Consider the following 24,176-nt stretch of genomic DNA (forward strand, 5'->3'; position numbering starts at 1 on the left):
GAGGATCCCCCTCGTTCTCACACACCACCCTACCAACCTCTGGATACAACGCATTATCCTCCGACACTTCCGCCATTTACAATCCGACCCCACCACCCAAGACATTTTTCCATCCCCTCCCCTGTCTGCTTTCCGGAGAGACCACTCTCTCCGTGACTCCCTTGTTCGCTCCACACTGCCCTCCAACCCCACCACACCCGGCACCTTCCCCTGCAACCACAGGAAATGCTACACTTGTCCCCACACCTCCTCCCTCACCCCCATCCCAGGCCCCAAGATGACATTCCACATTAAGCAGAGGTTCACCTGCACATCTGCCAATGTGGTATACTGCATCCACTGTACCCGGTGCGGCTTCCTCTACATTGGGGAAACCAAGCGGAGGCTTGGGGACCGCTTTGCAGAACACCTCCGCTCAGTTCGCAACAAACAACTGCACCTCCCAGTCGCAAACCATTTCCACTCCCCCTCCCATTCTCTTGATGACATGTCCATCATGGGCCTCCTGCACTGCCACAATGATGCCACCCGAAGGTTGCAGGAACAGCAACTCATATTCCGCCTGGGAACCCTGCAGCCATATGGTATCAATGTGGACTTCACCAGTTTCAAAATCTCCCCTTCCCCTACTGCATCCCTAAACCAGCCCAGTTCATCCCCTCCCCCCACTGCACCACATAACCAGCCCAGCTCTTCCCCCCCACCCACTGCATCCCAAAACCAGTCCAACCTGTCTCTGCCTCCCTAACCGGTTCTTCCTCTCACCCATCCCTTCCTCCCACCCCAAGCCACACCCCCAGCTACCTACTAACCTCATCCCACCTCCTTGACCTGTCCGTCTTCCCTGGACTGACCTATCCCCTCCCTACCTCCCCACCTACACTCTCTCCACCTATCTTCTTTACTCTCCATCTTCGGTCCGCCTCCCCCTCTCTCCCTATTTATTCCAGTTCCCTCCCCCCATCCCCCTCTCTGATGAAGGGTCTAGGCCCGAAACGCCAGCTTTTGTGCTCCTGAGATGCTGCTTGGCCTGCTGTGTTCATCCAGCCTCACATTTTATTATCATGATTATAAGCTTGTGGTTTTGCTACAAACACCCAACCACCTCAAGGAAGGTACATTCTTGAAGAATGAACAGCATCTCTCCAACTGAGATCCTATCTCTCATTAAAGTTGGAAAACAAAAATCGCAGAGACAGAGAATTTCAAAATAAAAGGAACTTTACGAATTGGAGCATATCCTTAGAGTTGGGGGTGGGAGAAGACTGATTGTGTTTCCTGAGAACAGTCTCTTTTAAATTGCAATTTTTTAACAGAACCAAAAGATTAACATCACAATATATAGCTCTTTCATTTTAAAATCTATTCATTTCGATTCCATTTTCCTTTATCCTGTACCTTGCTCTGTTTGCTTGGCATGCTCATATGTATGCAAATGTCATTGGATTCAAGACAGAATTCATCTGTAGTGAGTGTAATGAGGTCAGTCAGGTGGATCTCATAGAATATGAGTTCCTTGATTGGGGTTGTTCATCTGGTCCATTAAGGGAAACTTGACTGACAGATGAGAACAGGAATGTCAGACATCGTGTTCAGTTTGACAGCTGCCTCTGAGAAGGCTGGGTCACTATCAAGAACTCTCCACTCATAAATAAAGGATGAGATGGTGATGGGTTAACAGCCTCTGCGGAGTAATTTCAGTGGTGACGAGAGTGGGATTAATTATGTAACCATGCTGAAGTGCCTAGTAGCTGAAGCTCAATTGAACCCCAGACAGAGACTGCAACCAGCTTTATCATTGGAAAATGAAGCAAGTGGAGGATATGAGTTACAGGGTATTTTGATGGAAGTGGACACTGTGGCCTGTCCACTGAGCTTGGGGGAACTCCATTGAGTGAAAGCAATTTTGTGGCCTCACTCAGTGTATATCCTGAACAGAGGGACTCTAGGTCAGCCCACAGCAAAACCCTGAAACAAAGCAAAGCTGCAGCCAAAAGGTTAAAATTTTCTTCAGGATTTGAGCCAGCAATCCATTGTAGTTGCTCCAGTATGTGGACTTAAGACAGTGTAGGAGTCCCAATAGACCTAAACTGTGTGAGAGAACTCATAGGTCATTATTCAGGAGAGTGCACATCCCGGAAAGTCCACCTTTCTCTGGTTTGGAACAGTTACATTGCTTATCAACATCCAAATCAGAATCAATCAAGGGTTTCAACCTGAAACATCAACTTTCCTGCTCCTCTGATACTGCCTGGCCTGCTGTATTCCTCCAGCTCCACATTGTGTTATCTCTGACTCGAGCATTGGCAGTTTTTGCTATCTCTCAATCAAAATAAACGTCTGGTTAAATAGTCACCCAGTTCTAATGGATGTCAATACCAACACAGCTGTTCCAGTGATAGCAGAACCAGTCTTTAACTAAATTCGTTTTGGACTCCAACCTGTAAGTTTGTACAAGACCTTGATTGGACTGAGAATCTATACTGGCAATCCTTCATAGATTAAGGGTACAACTTTGGTTCTGTTCTCTTATGAGAAGCAACTAGTTCAGTAACCACTGGTTATTGCAAAAGGCTCGGGCCCAAGCTTGTTTCGGTGACACGAGTTGAGAAAGATTCACCAAGATTGGCTGAACATTTTTCGAGTCATAAATGGCTGCCTGAGTGAAGCCCTGATTAAATCCCCAGAGGTTTTTCAGGAAGGTCAAGGGACTATTAAAGAAGGCAAGGCTACCTTACATGTTGACCAGGAAGAATTGCACGATTCTGCAAGGCCTACCCAATGCCATTTGCTTTATGGGGAAAAGTAAAGACAGAAATCAGAAGGCTGAAATGTGAAGGAATCATTAAACCAGTCCAATTTGCAGAATGAGCAGTACCAGTCACACCTATTGGGAAGCTGAACGGGTTGATTCGCCTTTGTGTGGATTTTAAACAAACAGCAAACTGCATTTTGCAGCTGGATAAATACCCAACCCATCACACAGGGGATTTAGATGTAAAGCTGGCAGGAGTGCTGTCCTCTGCAAAGCTGGACATGAGCCATGTGTACTTGCAGTTGCGAGTAAATGACGATTCCCAGAAATAAGCTACAATCAATACCAATAAGACTTTGTACCAATATAGGAGACAGCCACTTGGGGCATCATCAGTCTGTGCAATTTTTCAGTGAACAATAGAAAACTTTTGACAAGATCTATCCCAGGTCACCATTTATCTAGATGAAATGCTAATAACCGGGAAGACTTTTAATGAGCGCTTAGAGAACTTGGACACAGTCCTTAAATGTTTCTCCCAGGCAGGCTTAGAAGGGAAGAATGTGTGTTCTGGGCACTCCAAGTGACCTACTTGAGCTACAGAGCTGACAACACCAGGTTACACCCATTGGAAGATAAAGTGAGGGCGATCAAAGGTGCCCCGGCTCCCATATCTGTATTGGAGCTTATGTCTTTCCTTGGACTGGTAAATTATTATGGAAAGCTCGTACATAACCTAGCCTCCATCCTGGCACCTTTGCATCAACTCTTAACAAAAGGGTTAATCTTGGAAATGCTTGCATATCCAAGACATAACTTTCCGGGAAATTAAGAAATAGTTACCATCGTCGAAGGTATTGGCATATTATGGTCCCAAGTGAGACCTGATATTAACATGCAGTGCCTCTCCATATGGCATGAGGGTAGTATTAGCTCATAGATGACCTAATGGAGGGAAATATCCAATAGCATATGCATTCAGGACTTTGGCTAATGCAGATTGTAAATATACACAGATAGAGAAGGAAGTTTTGATGGTCATATCATATTTGGAGTCAGGAAGTTCCACCACATCTTTACAGACGTAAATTTGTAATAATAATGGATCACAAACCCCTGCAAGGTCTACGTGAGGAGGATAAGGCAGTGTTGCCCATAGCCTCAGGCCAAATTCAGTGGTGGGCTCTAATACCAGGTGAATATAATTACCATATGACCATAAGACCATAAGACATAGGAGTGGAAGTAAGGCCGTTCGGCCCATCAAGTCCACTCTGCCATTTAAATCATGGCTGATGGGCATTTCAACTCCACTTCCCTGCACTCTCCCGTAGCCCTTGATTCCTTCTGAGATCAAGATTTTGTCGATCTCTGCCTTGAAGCCATCCAACATCCCGGCCTTCACTGCACTCCGTGGCAATGAATTCCACAAGCCCGCCACTCTCTGGCTGAAGAAATGTCATCTCATTTCCGTTTTAAATTTACCCCCTCTAATTTTAAGGCTGTGCCCACGGGTCCTAGTCTCCCCGCCTAATGGAAACAACTTCCTAGCGTCCACCCCTTCTCAACCATACATTATCTTGTAAGTTTCTATTAGATCTCCCCTCAACATTCTAAACTCTAATGAGTACAATCCCAGGATCCTTAGCCGTTCATCATATATTAAACCTACCATTGCAGGGATCATCCGTGTGAATCTCCGCTGGACACGCTCCAGGGCTAGTATGTCCTTCCTGAGGCGTGAGGCCCAAAATTGGACACAGTATTCTAAATGGGGCTTAACTAGAGCTTTATAACACCTCAGAAGCACATCGCTGCTTTATTATTCCAATCCTCTTGAGATAAACGACAACATTACATACGCTTTCTTAATTACGGACTCTACCTGCAAAGTTAACCTTTAGAGAATCCTGGACCAACATTCCCAGATCCCTTTGTACTTCTTCTTTACGAATTTTCTCCCCATTTAGAAAATAGTCCATGCCTGTATTCTTTTTTCCAAAGTGCAAAACCTCACATTTACTCACATTGAATTTTATCAGCAATTTCCTGGGCCACTCTCCTAAACTGTCTAAATCTTTCTGCAGCTTCCTCACCTCCTCAGTACTACCTGCCTGTCCACCTATCTTTGTATCATCGGCAAACTTTGCCAGAATGCCCCTAGTCCCTTCATCCAAGTCATTAATGTATAAGGTGAACAGCTGCGGCCCCAACACTGAACCCTGCGGGACACCACTCGTCACCAGTTGCCATTCTGAAAAAGAGCCTTTTATCCCAACTCTCTGCCTTCTGTCAGACAGCCAATCTTCAATCCAAGCCAGTAGCTCACCTCGAACACCATGGACCCTCACCTTGCTCAGCAGCCTCCCATGAGGCACCGTATCAAAGGCCTTTTGGAAGTCTAGATAGGTAACATCTACTGGGTTTCCTTGGTCGAACATACTTGTTACCTCTTCAAAGAATTTACAAGCTGGAACACCATCTGGGAGGTCAAGTGGCAAATGTGGATACATCGAGCTACCTCCCACTGGTAGGTACACTACCCACAGTACTACCACTGGAAGATTCCATAATGGTTTTAAATTTTCTGGACACATTTCCAGTCACAGCTGACAATATTAGACTTTGGACACAGGAAGATCTGGTCCTGGCTAAATTAAAAAGGCTGGTGGTGATGGGTGATATCAAAGAGTCGTCACAATCAGCATTGAAACCTTTTTGGACCCAGAGAGGTCACGTCAAAGTAAAGGGTGGCATATTATTATGGGGAGAAAGAGTGATTGTCCCTGCACACCACTGGAGCTGAGGTGGAGTGGGTCAAGAATGTCACATTCCTGGAAGTGATGATAGCCAAAAATCTGTACTGGTCCTCCTACATAGATGTTACAGTCAAGAAGCCTCTTTTTCCTTGAAAGGCTAAGGAAATTCAGGATATCCATAAGGACTCTCACCAACTTTTATAGCCGTACTATAGAAAACTTTTCCGTCAGACAGAAGATACAGAAGCTTAAACACATGTACCAACAGATTCAAGAACAGCTTGTTCCCTGCTGTTATCAGACTGCTGAACGGACCTGTGTAATTTCAAATCTGATGTTGATCTTGATTTTGTGCACCTCCTGTGCAGCTGTAACCTTGTATGTCTCATTCTGTCTAAACCGCCTATGATCTTTGTATCTCTGTTTGTTTTGATCTGCCTGTACTGTACACAAAACAAAACTTTTCACTGCACTAAGGTACATGTGACAACTCCAGTAGAGTCATCCAGGGGTTTCAAAAGTCAAGATGTCGACAAGAAGTTATGTCTGGTGGCTGGGATGCAGGCATAGCCAACATTTAGCAGCCTAATAGCGGCTGGGAAGAAGCTATTTTGAACCTGTTGATACTAATGTTTAAGCTCCAGTATCTTCTGTCTGACGGAATTGGGGTGGGAGGGGTCTTTGATGATGTTGGATGTCTTTCCATGGCAACAAGAAGTTCAGATGGGGTTCATGGGTAGGAGTTTGACTTCTGTGATGGTGTGGGCTGTGTTCACAACTTTCTGTAGTTTCTAGGTGGGGCAGTGCCCAGAGTGCGAACAAGGACAAAAATTACTGCCAGCCACACCCTTACATTCCTGGGAATGGATGGGTAAACCCTGGAAACATCGACTATACAGGTTCTTTCATGGGCTGAATGTCCTTAGTCATTGTGGGCCCCTACTCAAAGTGGCTGGATGTACATTGAGCTCATTCATCAAACACGGGGAGGGCGATGAAAAATTGCACACATCATTTACAGTGCACCGACTCCCGAATGTTTTGGCAACAGGAAATGGGCCATTGTTTACCAGCAGGAAATCTGAGTATTTTCTAAAATCGAATGGCTTTTGACATAAAGGGACAGCTCCATACTATCCCTCATCTAATGGTCTGGCAGAAAGAGCAGCTCAAACTTTGAAGGCAAGCTTAAAGGAAACAGCCTACAGCTTCACTAGATAGCAAATTGTCCTGTACCCTGTTTGATTATAGGATCACCCTTCATGCAATACAGGGATAGCTCCAGCAGAGTTGCTCATGGGGAGAAGACTCCTCACCAGATTAAATCTGATCTTCCTCAACCTGGGGAGAGGGATAAACTGCATCAAGAACGCCAATGTTGGGCACAAGACACTGCTAAATGTTAGAGACAGTTTCCTTCAGAGGAGAAAATTTGGTATAGGAGCCATGGCCCTGCATGAGTAACAGGTATGGTCAACGTGTGGTCAGGTCCAGTGACATATAAAGCTCAGGTAGGTGTTAAGGTCCTGAATGAGAATGTGGACCATATGAAAGCTGCAAACTTGCAAAAGGAGTGAAAGCAAAACATGCCTGGCTCTCAACAGCCTTTCTGACTGTTCCAGATCTCATGGGCTCCCCCTGTCCATCAAGTGCTGAAGAACCTCAGAATCTGAGATAGGTATGGCAGATGTCATCACCTTGACACCTTTGCTGTCTACAGAAGAGAGCAAATTTCTTCTGAGACACTTTGGGCACAAGAGGCAAGCTACTGCGCATTACAGGCCATCTGTATCAGAAGCAGAGTCAGAGGAACCTGATCTGGTGCTAAAAGGTCAAGGGAGGGCTGTAAATAAAAGAAGCAGCCAATGTCCCCTAACTCAGAGGGGGAGGAATGCAGTGATCATCAGGAATATGAGTCCCCTGGTTGTGTTGTTAATCCGGTCCAATCAGGGAAGCCTGGCTGATGGATAAGAACAGGAGTGTTAGACATGACAGCTGGCTATGAGGGAGCTGGATCAGTATCAAGGATTCTCTAAGTATAAATAAAGGGTGACCTGGTGATGGAATCCTGCCTCTGGAGAGTTATTTCATTACTTTTCAATAATGTTTTTACTGCGTTTATGATAAAACTAATGCTTTACATGTTGATTAGCTCTCAGACTCATCTTGCTGGTTCCTTCATTATTTGCATATGGTCAAGTCTATATTGCAATGAAGAATACCCACGTTTAAGAATGATTCAAAACTCCTTTATACCGATCTCAGGAGTGGAAAGGAACATTTATTCACTTCTCCAGACTTGGTCATAACAGCAGTCATTGTTTCTCTGTCACATTTATCTCCATTTCTTTCTTAAAGAGTATAGAACAGAGTTAGAGCACAACACAAGAACCGACCTATTAGCCTGCCATGAACCGACCATGATTCCGTTCCAAAATAATCCCATCAGTCTGCACATAATCCATATTCCTCAATTCTCCGCTTTCTCATGCCTCTGCCTAAACGCCTCTTTATATTGGTATCATATCCGCTCCTACCACCTCCCCTGGCAGTATGTTCCAGGCACCTACCATCCTCAGTATAACAAAAACTTGCCTCACACGTCTCCTTTCAACTTTCCCCTTACACCTGTGCCTTTTAGTGTATGACATTTCCAGGGGGAAAACAAAATCAACTATCCATGTTTCTCATAATTTTATATACTCCTATCAGGTTGTCCACAAACCTCTGACGCTTCAGTGAAAACAATCCAAGTTTGTTCAACATCTTCTTATAGTTAATACACCCCAATCCAGGCAGCAACCTGGTCAACCTCTTTTGTACCCTCTCCAAAGCTTCCACATCTTTACCATAGTATAGCAACCAGAACTGCACACAATATTCCAAATGTGGCCAAGCTAAAGCTTTATTTAACTGCAACGTGACTTGCCAGCTTTTATACTCAATGTCCCAACCAATGAAGGCAAGCATGCCATATGCCCTCATTACCACCTTATCCACTTGAGTCGCCACTTTCAGAGAGTAATGGACTCGCACCCCAGAACATCTCTGTATTTCAATGTTCCCAAGGGTTCTGCCATTTAATACATACTTTCCCCTTACATTTGACCTCTTAAAATACATCACCTCACACTTGTTCGGCATAAACTCCACCTGTCTTTACTCCGCCCAACTTTCCATCAGATCCCTATTCCATGGTAACCTTTGGCAACCTTCTTCACTCTCCACAAATCCGCAAATGTTTTTGTTTTGTCCGCAAACTTATCAGGCCACCTACATTTTCAGATGCTGGAAGACCTGCTGAGTTTCTCCAGCAATCTGTATAATAACAGTCATATTTGGTTTCAGAGAATTTCAGTGAAGAAAATGGCAAGACATTATGATTTAGATTTATATAAGTTAAAGTGAAGCAATATTAACGGTGACTAACCACATAAAGGTCAGACTCAACATCTTAAGGATATGTACAAAACAATTCTAACCATTTTGACCGACTGGCATTCTATTCCACCAAGTCCAATTTTAATCTTGCCTGATCGTCAGAAAAGGCCAGGTGGATAGTTAAAATGGAACTGTAAATTCCTGCTCTTTCCCTTCGGTTCTATCTGCCTGCTGCTTTTATAACTGTTTAGTATTTGATTTCATGAAGGGAGATTACTGCAAAAAGGCTTTGACCTCATGACTATATTTAAGTCAGGATCCTGTGACACAATTACAATCCCAATATATTTTAATTCAGTCATAGAAGACCCACTTAGTACTGTATCTCCTGAAAAATCTCCCAAGCTGGACTTCCTGGACCCACTGCAGTCATATATAAATAGACACTCATCTACAGGTAAAATTAATCAAAGAAACATTTTACTATTTAGTTTCCAGATTCTAACTTAGAAGTCACTTTTTATCCTGCATTTTCTGCTCTTAACTTCCTCAAAATAGTTTTCTCAGTATCCTGTCAGCCCCTAATGACTTTTGGCATTTTCCCACCATTTTTGAGATATAAAATGGGCAGATGACTGGAACCCACTAGAGATCAATTCAATGACCTCTAGTCCCATGCTTTCTCTCTCCATCCTTTCTTGTGTTCTTTATGGTTGTTAGGTTTTTTTTATTTGACAACAAACAAGGATCTGTTGTCATCAGTCACCAGCACCCACCAACCGGGAGGAAGGTATTATATGAAGACGGTCATTCGTAGAAGCCTCTATTTAGCACACAGGATGTGAAAGCCATGAGAAACATCCTTGGGCCTTTTTTAGCAAGGAATGCCTCAGACCTCACCAAGCAGGCTGCTGAAGATGTTTCTGCCTCCTGCAACGCGATCTGTTTTTAGTCATCTGCAGGAGTCATGCTAAAACTCTCTCTAGTGGATCCTTTCAGCCAGCTTCTGCAAGTGATGACAGCTACATTGTTCAATCTGCATTGCCCTGCTGAATTAAGCAAGTCAACAATACCATGTTTGCCAAAAATGAGCAATGCATCACTCTGCCCATTGACTTCAACAATCTGCTGGAAAGAGCTGGCTTCCCTTGTGTGCAGGGATTTATCGATTGCAAACAAGTGATCAGCGCAGGAGGGAAAGGGCTGGTAGCATTCTTATACAGAGAAGGCTACGACCTCAGTAACGCCTAATCACTAACACAGCATTGAAGTTTCTGGAAAACACCCAGGCTGTTATCATGCCTTGTTTATCTCATGCCAGTCCACTATCCTCCAGAATGGCTTCCTCCTGTTCTTGTTTGATCATTCCAGGAGCATGGCAGAATGGTTGTTTCAGGATAACATGGGATTCATGACAACCTCACTGCTTTTAAGCAGCACAAGTATAATCAAAACCAGGGAAGACCATGGGATCATTGTTAAACAAGCAATATGGATGATAAGACAGAGATATGGGTGCCTTAGCAGTCTAGGAATTCACCACAATAAGCACCATAAAGCAAATGAAGACCAGTCAAGATCCATTAGCTATGTTCTTCCAAACTTCCTGCATTCTGGGATGGGTCTGTGCATTCACTGTTCATGAAAAGTTGGGGAGAGAAAGCAAGAGAACTACAGCCTTGATATCCTGTGGTTTCCCTTTGTCTGTCAAAGTTACGTCTGAAAAAATTTTGGGAAAGTGCCAAAATTCTTTTTTACGTAGTGACAGGGTAATTAGAAAATCACAACGTGAAAGGGAAATTATGTTTGACAAATCTAGTCGAGATTTCTAAGGATTTTCAAAATACATTTGATGAGGTGCTACATGAAAGGTTATTTCACAAGACTTCACTGATTGGAGGTGATATATTAGAATGGATAATGGGTTTGTTAAAGAACAAGAAAAAATTAGGAGCGAATGAGTGATTGTCAAGGCAATTACTAATGAGGTGTCACCAGGATCAGTGCAGACGTTTCAACTATTTAGAAATCCATGTTTTAACTTAGATGAAGGAACAGAGTGTAATATATGCATTAGCAGTACAAAGCTGGATAGGAAAGTAAGTGGTGAAAGGATAAAGAGGTTCCATTTTCACAATGACAGAAGGTGGCTGGCTTCATGAAAAAGTACCAGTGCCCTGATTGCAGGTTCACCCCCCAGAATCCAACACCCACCATTTTTGCCAAGGTAGGGAATGGGGGCAGGTTATGGTTTACACAGATGGTGAATCAGGGAGGCAGTTGTACATGTGAAAACCCAACTTCCTTTAACAGATCAAATCATTTCACCCAGGTTTCTGAAATACAGCTCTTTACACTTTTCAGGAAAAGGTCTTAACTTACCAGAGCTCTTTGAACAAATAGGGCACCCTTTTTGGAGAGGTAATGGATGCTTTTAGGTATGTTCATGGATCCTTTCGGAAGAATGGAAGAGAATCCCTACAGTGTGAGAAAAGGCCTTTCGGTTCAACAAGTCCATACTGACCCTCAGAGCATCCTATCCAGACCCACCCACCTAAATCTATACATCTCTGTACACTATGGGCAATTTAGCATGGTCAATCCACCCAGCCTGCACATCTTTGAATTGTGGGAGGAAATCAGAGCACCCAAAGGAAACCCACGCAGACACGGTGAGAATGTGCAAACTCCGCACAGACAGTCACCCGAGGGTAGAACCGAATCTGTATTCCTGGCACTGTGAGGCAGCAGCACGAGCCGCTAAGCCACTGTGCTGCCATTGTAATTCTGTAGCACTAAAATACATGCATCAATACCCATAAAAAGTTGATAAGTTCATTTGAACTGTCATACCATTAATGCATTTAAATATACAGATCTATAAATGGCAAAAGAAAGTTTGTAGGTTATAAAAGAAAGATTTGTTACTTAGCTTTTAACAAAAGAAAGAGGGTCATAATTTTAGATTATTGTTGCATGTCGGATTCCATAACATACCGTCATTACAGTGGGCTGCCCGTCACTTAGGTGTTTGACCGACAGTTCCAATTCATTGGGCCTATTTAGAGGGAAATATGTTGGCATGCAGGTTTTCAAAAGACATTTGTGGTGGCTAAAAGGGAATATGTTAACCCAAGCTTTAGAAAGACGTAGAACAATGCATGAATACTAGATAAGGTGGGGTGCTGAAGTTGCTCAGTTGGAATGTATGGGACATGGATAGGCTGAAAGCTTAGGGCGTGAAAGCTGGAGGGCTCTTTTATTTTCTTTACAGCTGGAATTAACTCCTGATTATGGAAATGACCTCCCATGGTCTTCCTCTATATCCAGCAACCTCTGGTTCCCTCTGCACTGTTTCCAAACACAGAAAGCCTGAATACCTGTTAATATTTGTCCCTTCAGGAATGGAAATGGGGCATTTTATTCTGAGTTAGGTTTGCGGGCCTGGAATTTTTCCTTTGTCATGTTCCAGATGCAAATGACAATTCAGGTCAAAGAGTGTGCAAAGGGATGCAAGCAGATTTACTGAGTAGGCAAGGAGTATAATGTGGAGAACCACACGGCCTTTTGGTAGGACAATGCATGGACTTGCAATATAATTTGAAAGAAAAATGACTCTCTCTTTTTTTAAGGGCACAATGCTTAAACAGTTAGGATAACTTCAGACAGAACTGAAAGATTGGTCCCTCCGAACTATTGTCCTTATATGATGTCCCCTTGAGTCTTAGGTATCGAGTACAGATTAAGCGCTAAATGCTAATAAATCTGGATCCCAAAACCAGTCCATTCAACCTTTTTAGACTTTGCAGCAGTAGTTGCTATGCTTGCATGTGGCATACACTATCTTACTTATCAAGTTATAATGCAGCTGTAAAGGACATACTAGTGTCCCATATTGATTACAATTCTGCTCAAAATTAGGCAGTAAATAATTAATATGTTTTTGGTACTCGATCATTCCAAACCACTAAATTGCAAAGTAATTGTTAAACATGCACTCCCTACACTTGGAAATATGACCATTCCATCAGAAAATTCCTTCCTAAAAACTGCATTACATAGATAATTTTGGACATGTGTAACTGGGGGTAATAAAACAAATCAAGAAAAATTACAAGATTTAGCCTGTAGACCTTTCCTATAACAATACAGGTGGATTTCCACATGTTGAAATTTTACCAGAAATGTACGTTGGGTTTTCCAACCAAACTAAAAGTTATAATAAACTTTAAAGTTTCAGCAAGATCCTGCTTCAGGTGAAATCCTGCCTGAAAATGGTTCTAATTCAAATCAAATCAAAGATGTTAATACTGCCTTCTTCTTGGAAGTCAAGAGAGTTAATATCAAGACAGCAGCTTGATTAAATCAACCCTGCTTTCTCCCCATGATTGCAACTTTAACTAGCTCTCTTGAGCAAATGAAGAAGGCATTTAACAATGGTTAGAAGAGTAAGTCTTCGTAGATATTGATTTAGGATCAGGTGACAACATTAAGATCCAAGTGTAATTCAATTGGAGGTCAGCCAGTGCCAGTCCACACAGAGTTAGGGCAGTGAGAGACATCTTCATTTAGTTTAGTCTCCTTGATGACCAAAAGCAATAAGAATGGTCCTGCTGCTGGAACCCTTGCTCCTAAATTTTTATTTAACCTATTGCCCTAACCAACCTGTTCAGAAATGTTATTACACTCATCTGGAGCAGGCAGGACTTGAACACAGAGATAATGGGAACTGCAGATGCTGGAGAATTCCAAGATAATAAAATGTGGGGCTGGATGAACACAGCAGGCCAAGCAGCATCTCAGGAGCTCCTGAGATGCTGCTTGGCCTGCTGTGTTCATCCAGCCTCACATTTTATTATCTAGGACTTGAACACAGGCCTCCTGCTTCAGCGGTAGGGACACTGCCACTGTGTCACAAGACAGCTCCAAAGTAGTTTGATGTTCTTTTTTCAATTTAACCTATTTGTCCTAAGCAACCTGCTCAAAGATATTATTGCACACCCCTGGAGCAGTGGGGGCTTGAACCAGAGAGCTATTAGTCCAGCAGTAGGACACTACCACTGTGCCAATTCATTCTCTCCAAAATCTTGCTCTTATTGCACTTTCTCTTCACCTTTTTCACCGTGTTGAACTGAAGACTACCAGTACTCATTCAGATGAAGCCTGGAAGTTAAAATACCTTGAACCCAATGACACAGCAGGTTGGAACTTTTGCTATTTGCTGCAGCTCTTGCCAGGAGTTCAATTGGCCTAAAAATGCTTATTTAATTGTTAAATGAACCAAATTATTCTTTACATCTGCATAATAATTACCAGTCAGCAGGACATATTTACAGAGTCACACTGGAGCAGACACAGTGACTCTGTTTAAATCAGATATTGGATTAAGAAATAGTCTTTATATTATACTAGCTTTGATACATGGTTAACATTTTACTCATAAGTATTTCCTGTCAAAATATTCATCATTGAAAAAAACTAACTCATTTGACCATTGACAATCACATGGAAGTGTGTAAAAATAAACTGGGAAGCTCAGGAAATCACAGGCAATGCAATTTTTAAATAAATAAAGCAGGCCAGCTGGCCATCAAACTAACATGCAGTATGTTTCCCTAGCTCTGATTTCCGGAATACGTCTCATCAAAAAGCTAGGATCTACACCCAGAATGGACCAACTCACTAGATACCCTGTGGGTGCTCCTGCTGAGTTAGCACCTTAACCAGAATACCATCTGACATGTTCAATTCCAGTCCCCCTGCTATAGGAAAGAAGTACAAGGATGTTCTTGGGAGTTGGAGAGCTTAGGTTATAAAGAGAGGTTGAATAGGCTGGGGCTATTTTCCCTGGAGCGGTGACCTTATAGAGGTTTATAAAATCATAAGGGGCATGGATAGGGTGAATAGCCAAGGTCTGTTTCCCCATGGTTGTGTAGTCCAAAACTAGAGGGCATAGGTTTAAGGTGAAAAGGGAAGGATTGAAAAGGGACCTGAGGGACAACATTTTTACAGAGAGGTTTGTGCAGAGTGTATGCGCATGTATGGAACGAGCTGCCAGAGGAAGTGGTGGAGGCTGGTACAATAACAACATTTAAAAGGCATCTGGATGGGTATATGAATAGGAAGGGCTTAGAGGGATACGGGCCAAATGCTGACAAATGGGACTAGATTAATTTAGGAAATCCGGTTGGCATGGGCGAGTTGGACTGAAGGGTCTGTTTCCGTGCTGTACAACTCTATGACACTGTTTCAATATAAATAAATCTTTGTCTACTGAGCTGTGGCCTTCCTCACTGTGCATGCAACAAACAGCATGGGAAGATAATAAATAGAGCGATAATTAAAGAAGTGTTTCATGTTCCAGAATAATAAATATCTGTTCTAATTAGCAGCCAAAAGTTTAGCTACAGGATGATATCATCATTCTCAGATTGTGCATAAGAAGTAATGATATCCATCTGGTGGTGACAAAATGTTGTGCTAACAGACTGGAGTTCTTGGCAATTCAGAATTATATGATTCAGAATAGCTGGCAGACGATTCAGTTCGTCGGTAATTTATTGCAAGTTACTACTTTAAAAAAATCTCATTGGAATCGATGTTGGCTGGTACTGCACAGAATAGGCACGAGTCAACTCTTTTATGATCTGCATTACTGCAACAAAACCTAAAGGCCTGCACACTTCAATACATCAGCGGAGTTCTGTTGATATGTCCTAGTTTGTCCTAGTAAATGTTGTTATTGTACCAGCCTCCACCACTTCCTCTGGCAGCTCGTTCCATACATGCACATACACTCTGCACAAACCTCTCTGTAAAAATGTTGTCCCTCAAGTTCCTTTTCAATCTTTCCCTTTTCACCTTAAACCTATGCCCTCTAGTTTTGGACTACCCAGCCCTGGGGAAACAGACCTTGGCTATTCACCCTATCCATTCATGCTCATGAAGTTATCATCACAGCATGGTGTATGACCTGATCTGATAAAAGTCTCAGTTTCCGTTTGAGCTGGGGCTACTTACAATTTGACATGCTTATGGAAGTGTGTAATAATTTGTAAACAAATTTCTCAGTATTAGCCTGATGTGGAATTCCAGTGACTGAAACGTTAATATGTACCAGGAGCTTTAATAACATTTTATAGGATCTTTCAAGACCAATTATTCGCTTCTAGTTCTTACGTTGCAGGAGCTAACATTAGTATAACCCCATCGGGTATGCATACCCTGCTGAAGTTAAAAAGTCCAGCACCGCATCTATGACCTATCATGAGGGCAAAACAGATCAGAGAGTACTGAAACAAATGATATATTTTATCTGCTAGTTTAAGTGACATCAGGAAACTTGTTTTATTCTTGATTCAAGTTATTTTTGTGCTGTGATGATTGTTTTAAGAGATGTCCACTGCTCGCAACTGATTGCAATGGGATCACCTTTTGGAAAGATAATTATTTTCAATCAATCTCTTCGTGCATGTTGGTGGACACCTGTGGGGCAGTGGGACTTGCTGGTGGACTATTCGGCTGTCTGTGGAGAATCTTTCATTTCTTCGAAGTGTGTAATTGAAGGCAATTGAGTTGGCAAAAGAAGTAATCATTTTTTTGTCACTGTCACAAGGCAGATCCAGGTGAAGATCTTCCAGTGAGATGCTTGTTCTTTTGTATGGAGTTATAATTTCATTTGGTTTTATCATTATCAGTGGCACTGGCCATGCAATTTTGGAAAATTCTTTTTGAATAACTGTGTTTTCTGGACCAGTCCTGTTAGGAGTTTGCTACAGCTTGATGGTGGTCCTAACAACATTTTCTGGAAGTCAAGCCTTGAAGATTGATGAGGAACAAATAGATTATTTCTTTTAGCCCGGTAAATCATAGAACCCTTACATTGTGAAAACAGGCCCTTTGGGGCAACAAGTCCACAAAGACTTCCACCCAAACTCATACCCCCATAATACACACCCTTATGGGCAATTTAGCATGGCCAATTCACCTAATCTGCACATCTTTGGACAGTGGGAGGAAACAGGAGCACCTGGAGGAAACCCAGACAGACACAGGGAGAACGTGCAAACTCCACACAGACAGTCACCTCAGACTGGAATTGAACCCAGGTCCTTGGCGCTGTGTGCCACCATGCCACCCTCAGTAAAGTTGAGTCTTTTTCTGTGCTGGAAACATGATGCTATCATCAAAGGCATTTGACAACTGTTTTACTTTGAGATTTAAATATATTATGGAAAGACTTAGGTATCTCCGAAAAACAGTTTCCAGGAGAACAATATCTTTATGCTGTGTCTGAATCTTGTAAAATTGCAGCATTACAAGTGCTTCTAATGTGAGGCAGAATTGTCATCAGAGTTTCTTTATCTCTTTCAGATCTTTTACAAGTGAAAGGTCACACATTGGGGAACAGAAATGCACATTTACTAAGAAAACCTTCAGAACCTACCCATCATAGGGCAAAAGACTTCAAACAATCACAACATAAAGCAATGCAAAGATTGTACAGATCTTTTGATATTGGGAGTCACTGTTTAATGTAAAGCAAAACAACACACAAACAAAAACAATGCCCAGCTCTGCTGCAAGAATCGAAATATTGCAAAAAAGAGGAACATGGTTAAAAAATATTGTACAGAATTTGGGGCGGCACGGTGGCTCAGTGGTTAGCACTGCCGCCTCATAGCACCAGGGACCCAGGTTCAATTCCAACCTCAGGTGACTGTGTAGAGTTTGCATAATGTCCCTGTGTCTGCATGGTTTTGCTCCAGTTTCCTCCCACAGTCCAAAGATGCGCAGGCTAGTTGGATTGGCCATGCTAAATTGCCTGCAGTGTTCAGGGGTGTGTGGGTTATAGGGGGATGGATCTGGGTGGGATGCTTCAAAGGGGCAGTGTGGACTTGTTGGGCTAAAGGGCCTGTTTCCACACCGTAGGGAATATAATCTAAAATAAAATCAGTAACTTGTGATCCTTTTACAAGAGAAACAACATTGTTTATATCCACAAAAAAGTCAATACTTTCCCCAAACACCACACAAAAAATTGTATTACTCACAGGATAGGCTTTCATTAGAACATGTATTTTTCTTCAAATCGGTGTTGATCTTTTTCTGTATTGCAAAGACTTCTCTGCAATAAATCTTTAGATTAATTTAGGAGCATTTCAGATGTTGTAAATCTTGTTAAATCTTTCAGCGAATGAAACAATTGTCAAATAGTTGCCAAATGCCTTTAAGACATCAAAAGTATCAGAATCTTACTTTTGTTTTTCTGCTCGTAATATGGTCTGCTAATGGGATTCTATGGAATCACACAGCCCTTTTATGGAACAAATTTGTTCTGCTTGTGATTTGTTGTGTAGATCTGAAGCAATTGTATATCTGAGACTGATTCTTCTCCCACACTGGCAAATTTAATTCTCTGTCTGAAGTATTTGTAACCTTGAATCTGCCTGAATGTATAATATATTATTCCATTTCTTTGTTTAAATTAAATTACTCACTTTAAATGATGAAAGATGTTGAAAATTATGTAAATTCGACTGCATTTTCCATTTTTCTTTAAGTTTGAATTGCTTCAATTCATTTGCTTTAAACCTTGAAGGACTTGTAATCAAATTCTAAAGACTGACAAGGCAATCTTCTAATAAAGCTTTGCATTGCATTTGAATATTGTTTTGTACTGTTTTAAAAGCCTCTCACCTTATCCTCTCACCTTAAAAATGTGCCCTCTTATCTTGAAATTCCCCATTTTAGGGAAAAGACAAGTACCATCAACTGTATCTATACCTTTCATCATTTTATAAACTTCTATCAGGTCACCTTTCAACCTCCCTTGCTCCAGTGAAAAAAAAAGTCCCAGTCTATCCAGTCTTTCCTTATAACGCAAACCTTCCATACCTGCAACATGCTATTAAATTTCTCCTGAACCCTTTCAGGCTGATAATATCCTTCCTATAGCTGAGTGACCAGAGCTGGGTACAATATTCCAGAAGAGGCCTCACTAATTTCTTATACAACCTCAATATAATGTTCTAACATTGTTTTCTATTTCTCCTCTGTATTGTAAAGACATCTCTGTAATAAATCTGTAGATCAATTTGGAAGCATTTCAGATGTTGTAAATCTTCTTAAAACTCTTACCAAATGAAACAATCGCAAAATTTAAATGATGCTTTCTTGCTATTAATACATTTCTTCTTGTTGTTTCTCGTTACTTTTACAGCAAGTTGAAGAATGCACACTCTTCCCAACTGCTATGCACCTTTTTGAAGTGGCAATTTTGCGCTCTAATTAATTTCAATTATTGAATAAAGATTTTCCTTTAGTTTAAGTTCATTTACTTAACTTAAATCAATGCCTGTTTTTGATTTATAGGTCTAATCTCACTAATGATGTGTCATTTTGAAGAAATTTAAAATAATGTGCCAGGCCACAAGATTTTTCTGCAATAGATAATAAAGTGGAATGTGATCAACTTTATGATTTTAGTTTAAAAAAGAATTCTGCCTTCCTTTACCTTCCCAGACCATATCAGCACTGTACAAGTAAGATTTTTTTAGCCTTTCTTAAATTATCTCTGGGTCATGATGTCGGCTGCATTTTTGTCAGATTTTGACTCAGGTCTACTGCTTACAGGAGACTCTCTTTAGCTCTTGCAAAGCCTTTTAGTAATTTTAGTTCCCCGATTCTGGCTGACTCACAGCTTTAGAAAAAGGCTGCTGCATTCTAGAGTATTTCCAGTCTGATTTTTTTTTGCATGCGAAATGTTTTCTTCTTTTCAGATTTCTTTGGCATTTACTTCACTTTAGACAGTCGACTGCACTAAGGGTACTATATTGCAACTGGCACCTGGTTGTGATAGGATCTTTGAGTAGACATGCTGCTGTCAAAGTTCCTTCTAATACTAGTCAATGGGCTAACTAGTATTAAATAGTGAAGAAATAACCACTGATAAGTCTTCAGCAAAGAAGGGACAAGAAGTAGTTTATGTCAGCACGCTGGCTCAGTAATTAGCACTGCAGCCTGACAGCGCCAAGGCTCTGGGTTCAATTCCAGCCTCGGGTGACTGCTTGTGTGGAGTTTGTACACTCTCTCTGTGTCTGAGTGGGTTTCTGCTGGGTGCTGTGGTTTCCTCCCACAGTCTAAAGACGTGCTGAAACTGTACGCGGTTATCAGGGATGTGTAGGCTGGGTGGATTAATCGGGGTAAATGTGGAGTTATGGGGATGCGGGTGGAGAGGCTGATGGTGGGTCTGGGTGTGATGCTTTGATGGGCTGGTACAGATTCGAAGTGCCAAATGGTCTCTTCCTACACTGCTGCGATTCTATGATTCTGTGCTATACCTGGAGAATAGTTTGGATCTGGAAAAACACAACAGTTGAGTTGAATGGAATAATTACAGTGAAGGAAAAGTTAGAGAAGCATCTGAATGACAAAGGGTTAGAGAGTTATGTTGAAATCTGATAGCAGGAGGCTTGCGTGGTGCTAATGGACCAGTTAGGCTGAATGGTTTGTTTTGTGCTGTACATTTTGTCATTCTATGCACAGATGTAAACAGTGATGGTATAATCAGCTTAATGAGATAAGGATGGAGTCAATTTGGATAACATGTGGTGTATAGGAAATGTTATTAAATTATATATTAATGTTTTCTCACATCTATGCATAGGTGGGAGGAGGCATCGACTAATGGTCCAACTGACTGCATAATCTTCCCATAAAGTTCAGAGAATGGTTACTTTGAAATAGAATGCTCCCCGATTTTTCATCTGCTAATTTCAACCTTGTTTATTTCCTTTGATTTGTGAATGGTCAATTGAGTGGAGATCATTGTAGATACTCGCTTATAATCTGCTGTTAAACTATTCATCTATAGATAAACGTGCTCGGAAACCTTTCCTTCTGGGTGTCTGTAGAGAACAATGACTCAGATCTCCACGTAGTAAGATAAGGCATTGCTGAACGGTAGGCGTTATGAACTGCAAGTTTCCAACATAGCTGACTTTGTCAGTGTTTCCCACGAAATTGAAATTTCTGATAAACAACTATCAGATATCAGTAACTTTCTATAAAAAGTCCACAACTCCGAATTAGAGATTTTGGAGAGTTTGGAGTCACTAACCTGAACAGTTAGCCAGGAAACTTTAGAGGGATTAAAATCTTCACCAAGTGGAATCTGGGTGATCCAAGATGGTGGGTGGGAAAAATTTGTGACCATAAGAGCTGCTCCTCTTTGGAGGTATTTTCACTGTTGGAGCTGATTTCCTTGAATTCTAAGAGCAGCAATTACTGTTTTGTCAGCTGCTGCATTGCTTTGGGACTTTGGGGAAAAGAAAAGATTAAAACAACGGCATTTTACAAAATGAGAAGGGAGACAAAGTGACCACATGGTGGGAAGTGAATCAATGGAGAAAGAAACTTATACTGCTGTCTGACCCAGCAGTGAATCCTCTCAGCTGCTGCCTCAGCTGTTTGATTTCAAATACCTCTGAACATTGGAGTTAGTCTAAGTCATGCATGGTACATGCATGGAATGAGCTGCCAGATGCAGTGGTCGTGGCTGGTACAATTACAACATTTAAAAGGCTTCTGAATGGGTACTTGAATAGGAAGAGTTTACAGGGATATGGGCCAAATGCTGGCAAATGGGACCAGATTTATAGAGGATAACGAGTTGGCATTGATGAGTTGGGCCAAATGGTCTGTTTCCATGCTGCATATTTCTATAACTCTATCTCTCTAACTCTTGGTTGACTGAATCCCCCATTCTAACTCACCACTCAACACACCCACTCACCCAGAGTGAAAGAGAAATTTTATTCCCTTTCACACTGAAACTTAATGATGTGACATCAAACACACAAACACAGATTATAAGCTCAAAAAGAATTGAGGGCTGGGGGCCTCAACTGGCAAGTAGAAAGACAGCTACAGTTTAAAGATTTTAGGGTCCTCAGGATGTGAGAATGACCTGACTTCTGGCAGTTTAACCGTGGTCTTGTTAACCACTCTCCCCTACTTCAAAGACATTTCCGAAATGACTGCCAGACTACTCAGACTTCTTGGCATCAGGGTAGCCCACAAACCCACCAACACACTAAAACAGCAGCTAATGAACTTAAAAGACCCTACACAGACAACAAATAAAATGAACGTCATCTACAAAATATCTTGCAAGAACTGTGACAAACGCTACATTGGACAAACTGGCAGGAAGCTAGCCAGCAGAATACATGAACATCAACTAGCCACAAAACGACATGACCCACTATCGCTCGTATCCTTACATACAGATGAGGAAGGACACCACTTTGATTGGGACAACACATCTATCCTAGGACAAGCCAAACAGAGACACGCACGAGAATTCCTAGAAGCATGGCATTCCAACCGGAAGTCCATCAACAAACACATTGATTTGGAGCCAATCTACCATCCCCTGAGAAAAAGAACAGGAAATGACATCACCAACGCAGGAAATGACATCACCAACCCAAGGAACCCTAACCAGATAAATAGAAAGCGGGACATAACACCAGCGCTTTGTCGGAGGCTCACTGTTGATGTTACCTAGAATGGTGATGAAACATCTGGGAACAAACCTTCCAGCTCAGTGAACCAGCTTACATCTGGAACAAAATAAAGACCCACTCTTTTGTGGACCGAGAGGAGGAGAGCGCTGTGTTGGAGGTGAAAGGAGGACGTCGGGTTGGCTGTGCCCCCTTGCAACCGGTGGATCTTAATGCTGGCTTCGGCCTAACGCTGGTTCAGGGGAGCAGCCAACCTGCAACGATGGCTGCGGCAAGTGCTCGTGCCCCAGGTCAGGGGGTCTGGAACACCATCCATGTTTCCGTGAAGAAGGTGGATGAAGGTGCACCTGTGGAGCGCACCTTCTTCGTGAAGAGGGTTCTGTTGGACTGTTGTGGGTTCGCTGCTGTGGGCATTTACTGCCTGCAGGATTTCCCCGGAGGAGGTTTTTACGATGTGACCTTCCGGAGTGCCAAGCTTTGCGAGCGCTTCCTGGAGGTTTTCAAGGAGAAAGGAGGTGAGGGCCCCCTCTCTGTATTGACCGCTGTCCCGCTGTTCGTGATGCCAGCGCAGAGGAGCCGTATGGTGGCTGTACACATGTACAATCCGCATGTGCCAGCAGTTGATGTCCTGACCTTCCTTGGAAGGTATGTGAAGGTGGAAGGGGACCTAACCGACATCATGGACCCCTTTGGCATCTGGACCAGTAAGAGGCAGGTCAAGGTGACGCAGAGGATGGGCGCGGACGGGAACATTGTACACACACCGTCCAGCTTCACGATTGGCGGGAGCAAGGGCTACCTGACCTATGCAGGGCAACCTAAAGTCTGCCATGCCTGTGGTAGGTGAGGTCACGTGGCGGCCGACTGCAAAGCCACCATCTGCAGGAGCTGCAGGGAGGAGGGACACCTTGCAAAGGATTGCCCACAAGAAAAAAGCTGCAACCTTTGCGGGGAAGCGGGCCACCTCTATAGGGCATGCCCGCAGCGGGGGATCACCTACGCCCAGGTCGCCGGCAGGGGCAATGCGGGGCCAGCCCCCCCCCTGGAGGAGAGGAAGGCACCAGGGCCCTGCAGGGACCCCACTAATGTGCAGGAGGGCCAGGTCGTGCAGGAGGGCCCAGCCCCGCAGGATGGGCCCGAGGCCAGCAAAGCGCCCCTCCAGGCTCCGCTCCCCCCCGACAACCCGGAGTCAATGGAGGCGGTGACAGGTGACCCAGGGGAGTGGATGACGGTCTGGAAAGCGAGGAGGAAGGCGCGTCGGTGGGCCCAGGAATCGCAACCATCAGGCTGGAAGAGGCAGCTACAGGGGGCTATAAGAGCTCCTCTGACGAGGCAGATTCGGAGGGGGCCCGCCCAAAGCAGAAGTTAAAGATCTCAAGGGAGAAGGAAAGCAGCACCCCGCTTCCAGGTGACGGGAGGCATCCTGAGGCTCCCTCCGATACCCAGCCACGCGCCACTGGGGCCCTGGAGGGCCCCCTGGAACTTCCAGGCGGGAAGGGGGAAACAGCGCGTCCCCAGCCTGACCCAGAGCCGGACTCTCCTGCCTCCGTACCCCCGACGGGGGGATGCCACCCGGAAGGCAGCACGGACGGTTTCCTGAGCCCGGACAGCGTCCAGCAGTTAGCCTGGGCAATGGGCATGAAGGGACAGATGGAGGGGCTGGACCTTGGACTTGGGGAGGGTACTGCGGTCACTGCCCACAATGGGGGTACGAGTTGCGAGCATTAATGTGCGCAGCGTCAAGTCCACCGC

Source organism: Stegostoma tigrinum, chromosome 4 (genome assembly GCF_030684315.1).
Source record: "Stegostoma tigrinum isolate sSteTig4 chromosome 4, sSteTig4.hap1, whole genome shotgun sequence".
Taxonomy (NCBI): domain Eukaryota; kingdom Metazoa; phylum Chordata; class Chondrichthyes; order Orectolobiformes; family Stegostomatidae; genus Stegostoma; species Stegostoma tigrinum.